The sequence below is a fragment of the Simochromis diagramma genome, unplaced genomic scaffold, assembly GCF_900408965.1.
Source record: "Simochromis diagramma unplaced genomic scaffold, fSimDia1.1 OVJJ01000672.1, whole genome shotgun sequence".
Classification (NCBI taxonomy): Eukaryota; Metazoa; Chordata; class Actinopteri; order Cichliformes; family Cichlidae; genus Simochromis; species Simochromis diagramma.
Window position 1 is genome coordinate 415543 of NW_024387215.1, and position 6311 is coordinate 421853.

General features: G+C 39.0%; 1 protein-coding gene across 4 annotated transcripts in view; it reads right to left on the bottom strand.

Moving 5' to 3' along the window:
- The window catches only part of LOC120746515 (low affinity immunoglobulin gamma Fc region receptor II-like), an 8042-nt gene extending 6850 nt beyond the window's left edge, over positions 1-1192 (bottom strand). For all 4 annotated transcript variants that reach the window (XM_040051943.1, XM_040051942.1, XM_040051941.1 and 1 more), the window contains exon 1: positions 1-1192. This exon is cut by the window's left edge and continues 320 nt beyond it. The gene's annotated coding sequence lies outside the window, so the exon portion shown is untranslated.
- Positions 1193-6311: the final 5119 nt, after the last annotated feature.

Below are 6311 nucleotides of genomic sequence, written 5' to 3' on the forward strand. Positions count from 1 at the left end.
AAGCACTGACTAAATGAATATTTTGCACCGTGTAGTTGTACAGATATTAAACTGGTGGGACACCAGCGTCAATAACAGAGCTGTGTTCTCACAGTCTGACACAGAGGCAAACACAAGAGTTCCAGATTATTCAATTTACTGGTCAAAATCTACAGTTCTTCCAATTTATTGCTCCTTCCATAATTCTTCTTCTACCCCACTTCAACCTGGAAATATTAAATACTTAGGTATTAATATCTCTCCTAAGCTTGCAGATTTAACAAAGTTAAACCACATCCCACTTCTAAAGAAAGTAGAAGGTGATCTGGCTAGATGTTAATCTCTACCCATATCACTCATGGGAAGGAGCACTGCTATAAAAATGATGGTCTTGCCAAAAATAAACTATTTATTTTCAATGACCCCGAACGAACCATCACAAGATTGGTTCAGATCTCTGAATTCATATATTCCTAAATTCCTTTGGAAAGACAAACCCCCGCGTTCAGCTACAAAGGACCAAATATAAAGGAGGACTAGATCTGCCTAACTTTCAACACTACTTCTTAGCCAACAGGTTCATGTCATACCCCCTTAGATGAGCCTTGGCTAGATGTAGAACAGGCACTATGCAATAATCTAGAGATTCCAGACTTACCATTTATCAGCTCAAACATCAAGCGACATGAATGGTTTAAAAGCATCAATGTCAGCTCTTCTTTGACAGCATGGTGGCATTAACCCAAGACAGCAGTCAAACTCATGTTTATTTTCTTCTGCAAATTAGCAAATCTAAATAGAGTTTTAGTTGAACATGTGAAAATATTTTTTTTGAGATGTTATGTTCTAAGATGAAGGCATTGTATACGTTTTTGTTGTTCAAATTTAGATGATGAGGATGTAAACCTGAGGGGGTAGGGCTAAATAAGTATATACTTCTGCCTACTCCTTTTCAAACAACTGTATGGAATGATTTTATGAAACGTTGGTGAATGTATATGTTTGAAATAAAAAAGAACTGAACTGAACTGATTCTTAAAATAACGGGTCTTCATTAACCCATGCAAACGTACAGGGGATGTGTGCATGAGGGTGGGAGTGCACGTTTGTGCCTGTGTGCACCTGTTCGTCTGTGTCTATATGTCAGGTCGATCCCAGACTCCACCTTTCTGGGAACATCTCAGGCCCTCCAAAGTAGGGATGGGTACCGGTGCAACCGTGCAACCTATCGCCCCCTGGTGTCTGGCTGCAGTATAGGTCATAAACCCCGCCTCCTCCATGTTAGCGGATGGGACAATAATATAATAAAATAAATTAATAATCCTCAGATAATTTTTTTCCAAAGATTCTTTCTTTTGTTATCAATAGTTCTCATCACGCTGATTGATGTCCAAGGGGTCTCCTCCATTCTAATTCCCACCCATGTTAAATTGGGGTGAAACGTCATCATAGCAGCTTTGACTGGCAGCTGCAGTCACGGAGAAACTTGCGTATCTCTGTTCGGGAATAACAGCGGCTCTGAGAGGAGGGCCAGCGTTTACGTTACGAAAACACGACCGACTGTTTTAACCTGACAGCCTGAGGTGTTCTTCAGTAAACTGGACTACCCGAAAGAAGGACCCGAGGCCCCGCTGAACTTTTTCGGTAAGTTAAATGTGTTTGTAAGCTAATCCGTAACTACAATCCTAGCTAAGATGAGCACTCGGCTGTCGGGGTTCAGCTCCTGTGCAGAGCTGAATATTAAATATGTGCAAACAACAGCATGTTTTTAGTCTCTTGCCACATCTGTAAAGACAGTAACATCTTTTCTTTTTTTTACAAAAAAAGCTTGTACTTCAGTAACTCCTCATTAATCAGTAACTATGGATTAAAGTACTGTACTGTAATACTGAAAAAAATGTAAGAGAAGAATTTCAGATCCTCACTGTGTGAGGACAGAAGAATCAGCTTTATGTCCCCCATGCCTGCTTCATGCCCTGGGGGACAGAGCTATGGCTCCCCACACCCTCTAGCAGATCGTTACTTGGAGAAACCTTTTGAATACAAGTGTGCTGATCCACACAGGTGTGCACAAAGGTGTTAACAGACACAAACTACACCTTTCTTGGCTGCTACCTCAAAGCACATTATGTGCTGTCCATCCTGCGTGCTGCACAGCAACATGGTGGCACGGTGGTTAGCACTGTTGCTGCACAGCAAGAAGGTCCTGAGTTCAATTCCAACACCAGGCCGGGGTCTTTCTGTGTGGAGTTTGCATGTTCTCCCCGTGTTTACGTGGGTTCCCTCCGGGTACTCCGGCTTCCTCCCACCGTCCAAAGACATGCAGCTTGTGGGGATAGGTTAACTGGATAATCCAAATTGTCACTAGGTGTGAATGTTCGAATGAATGTGAGTGCGAATGGTTGTCTGTCCCTGTGTGTTGGCCCTGCGACAGACTGGCGACCTGTCCAGGGTGTACCCTGCCTCTTGCCCTATGACAGCTGAGATAGGCTCCAGCGCCCCCCGTGACCCTGAAAAGGATAAACGAATGGATGGATGGATGTTATTTACTGTTATCTAGATTAATGCAATGGTGCTGTGTTTATTATGTTGCTGTCTTTTTTTGTTCTCTCTTTTTATTCTCTCTCAACAAGTGATCCAGGAGATTTTTTTTTTCTTTTAAGTGTCCTTCCTCACTGTCCTCCTTCCTCTCTGTTTTTCTGTTCCTTCATCTTTCTCTCTCCCTTTTCCCCCAGCCATGTCTGTCCCATCAGTAACAACTGAAAACCAAATAAAATAAATGACAACAACAAAGGTCGATCAAATGGACCAAAATGACAAGGCTGTGATGATTCACTTGGCAAAGCAAGTCCGTTGGGTATATTTGTTGGCTTTCACAGATAAATTCTGACGGCTAAAAAACCAAACAGGACAGGCAAAAAAAAATAAATAAATAAAAAAGAAGAAGAAGAAAAAAAAGAAAGGGAGACAAACACTGAGCTCAGTGATGTTTTGCATCAGACACAAAAACAGACTTGAAACAACTCTAAATAGTTTTCAAACAACCACAGCTGCTGTTATAGGTTAAACCTCAGTAATTCCATTTATAACCAGGAAGTCACACTAGTGCTGCCTTCAACACAACTTGTAGTCATTTCACATTCACTTTTTTATTCTTGATTCATAGCAATGAACTAAATTGGTTGTAATCTGCAGTGGAAATGTAACTATATGTTGCAGCAATGCGTACCTTATACATATTACACTGCAAGTGTGCAGAGACGAATTTACAAGTCAGTGCCTCTGTAGTACTGGCAGTACCTTTCAATACATGTATAAGTACATCATGAAGCAGTGCAAACATTTTCCCACACAGCAACACACACATATGCAGATTGACATGGCTGATCTGAGCCTTTCATTTCCATTAAAGTTCCTTAATACCAGAGTGATATTTACATGTGCATATTATGAGAAGTTTATGCCTCCCACATTCTCCTAATGAGAAAGAGTTGATACTCAGAGCACTCAGGCTCTATAATGGCTACTTTTACATCTTTTACATCTGATCCCATTGTTTTAGCACTCATATTCCCCCGTTGAAAAGATCCCAACATTAGCCGAGCCCCTAAAATTATGTATGGATGGTGCCTTCATGAGGGTTATGTTGCCAGTATATTATAATAAAGAGGGACAGAACATGAGCTTGTTTACAGCTTGACACACTTGCCTCTAAGGGGGTTTCCATTTCTACTTAGCGCCATGCGCCACCTAGTGACATCTTGGAGTAATGTCAAAGGAATCAGTAAATAAAGACAGAATAAAGATATTATAAAAAAAATATTATTTAACTTATGAATTGAATTTTGAATCCCTACTTGTGTTATTTATCAGTTAAAATCACCTTCAAGCCTCAGTCTGCCTGGGCCTTGTGTTCAGCATCATAAACAACAATCAAAGACAACAGTGCTTAAACTGAAGGTCCTTGCAGTCCTAAATATTCTGTTCTCTTTTCTTCTTCCTCATTTGAGCACCTCTTTTTTAGCTTAATTTAAAATAGTATAAAATAATAACACAATAATCAAAAAGGCCACTGCCTCACCCAGTGACTGTCAACTGATTTGGGGTCATCTTGAACAAATGATTTGGGATGCCCCTTTCTGTAGATTTGCCTTCCTGGTCTCCCCGTTTCCCACACCTTCAACTAATAATTCATCAGAGACCTCCATATAGAAGGAATAGTTGTGGGTATGATTCTCTGCGAGACCATGGTGTTATCTACTAGAGATAGACTGATCCAATAAACAGCATCGGTATCAGTCTGATCCTGACCTAAATTACTGGGTCGGAGATCAGGGAGAAATAAAAAATTTAATCCAATCCTTTAAATATCACAAAAGCACCTCACAAAACTTACGACATGACATAATCCAGGTAGTGACCTCAGCAGTATGAGAAGTGTCCGTCACATGATAGAGCGAGTTACTTCACACTGAAAGCATTTGGAGCATCTGGAGTCTCAGTCTGTGCTGCCAAACCAGCATTTCATCTCCGAGCAGGCCAACCCAGACAAGTAAAGCAGGTGTGTAAGTTCTTCTCTGAACGTTTGTAAAGCATTCCCACCTTAAGCTCAACAACCAATATACGGAGCTCCAATGTCTGTGTGTTGTCATTGCTAAGTCTGACCGTATGATGGATAGACTCAAGTTTTACAAAAAGCAGTGTTGCAGGCTAAACAGTTTTGTGGTTCTAAAATAAATTTATGAAAAACACAGTTTTGTATAGAAATTACACAAAATTCAGGACATCCATCTTGATAAAAGATGAGTGTCATGAAGCTGTGTTTGCATTTATTTGCACTGCTTTCCACTCTGGATGTCTTACTTATGTTGAGCTGTAAGTATAAAAGGGTCCATTCTACAATCAGATTTTTTTAGGTTGTTGAATAGAAACATTAATTTGTACTGATATTGCGCTTATACTTATTTTTTCAGAACCAGAGTTTTTTTAAATCTGCATAAAATTGCATTATAAATTACTTTTTATTATTACTTTATATATTACATATATATTATATAAATTACTTCATTATTACTTTTATTACTTTAAATACTTAGGTTTAAAGTTCTGCTAAAAGTTAAAATAAAAAGATCAGTATTGCTGAACTGCAAAATATTTTGGGTGCAGTGTATTTTTTGCATACATATATAATAGAGTAGCTTTAGTGTTTTTTGTTTTGTTTTTTTAAATTTGAGTATGAACTTGTACAAAATACAGCAAGACATTAAAAAACAGTTTTATTGATTAGAAAATACACTGTATCGAATTCATATCGGTATTGGCAGATATCAAAATTTACGATAGCGGCATCGGACATAAAAAAAGTGGTATTGTACCATCTCTTCAAAATACCATCAATTATTTAATATATTGTCAATGCCCATTCATGCTTCGTGTCAAGACAAAAACTGAGTAAATAGAACTGTTTAGAAAATGGTTGTAAAATTGTGGTGAGCCATGTGTAAGGCAAATAATATACAAGCGTTTGCAAAGCTTTGAGTGCTTCCAGATGCAGAGTAACTCCAGTAATTCCATGACAGAAGTTAGAGCTAAGACCCAGTTTGGCTTGGAGTTGACCAAATTAGGCAGAAAGACATTAAGGGATTCATTATGTTGCTGTCAGCATCTCTGTTACCACGTTACTGTTTTCTAAGAGACATGTTTTTGAATGTGCTGCATGAAAAACGTTTGCTGTGTGTGTGTGTGTGTGTGTGTGTGTGTGTGTGTGTGTGTGTGTGTGTGAGGTCATTTTCTTCTTTGTCTGCAAAATTGATCACATAAAATTGAGCCGTTAATATTACAGGAGCACAAATGCCTTTCCAATTTGGTAATAGAACTGACTTAATTTCTTCTTCACATATCCAAAACACATCTGCTAGTGGATAAGGTCCATTTGTTAAACTATAAACATTTAACCATTGGGAATAGGATTTATTATGTCCTAATATATATACACCCTGCCCCGTTTTTTGGCAGGTCATACATGTTCTCACATATTCTTTTGCTGAAGTTTCAAAATTTATAGTGTAGAATTGTCGGTTTACCATAAAGACCATCCCTCAGATTATCCCTCCTGATGAGCCATGGCTCAAAACCATGCCTCACTAGAGCGGCTGTTTTGTGTAATGACTTGGGAAGAATGGGTTTTCCTGCTATTTTCACTATGTCATCAGTGTCTAGTACTTTGCCGTGTTTTGCTTCTGTTCTCTTGGTGATGCTGCTTTTTGTTCGTCCTGCAGTACAGATAGTGGAATGGTGTGGTTTTCATGAGTTGTTACTAAGACTGTGGTTGC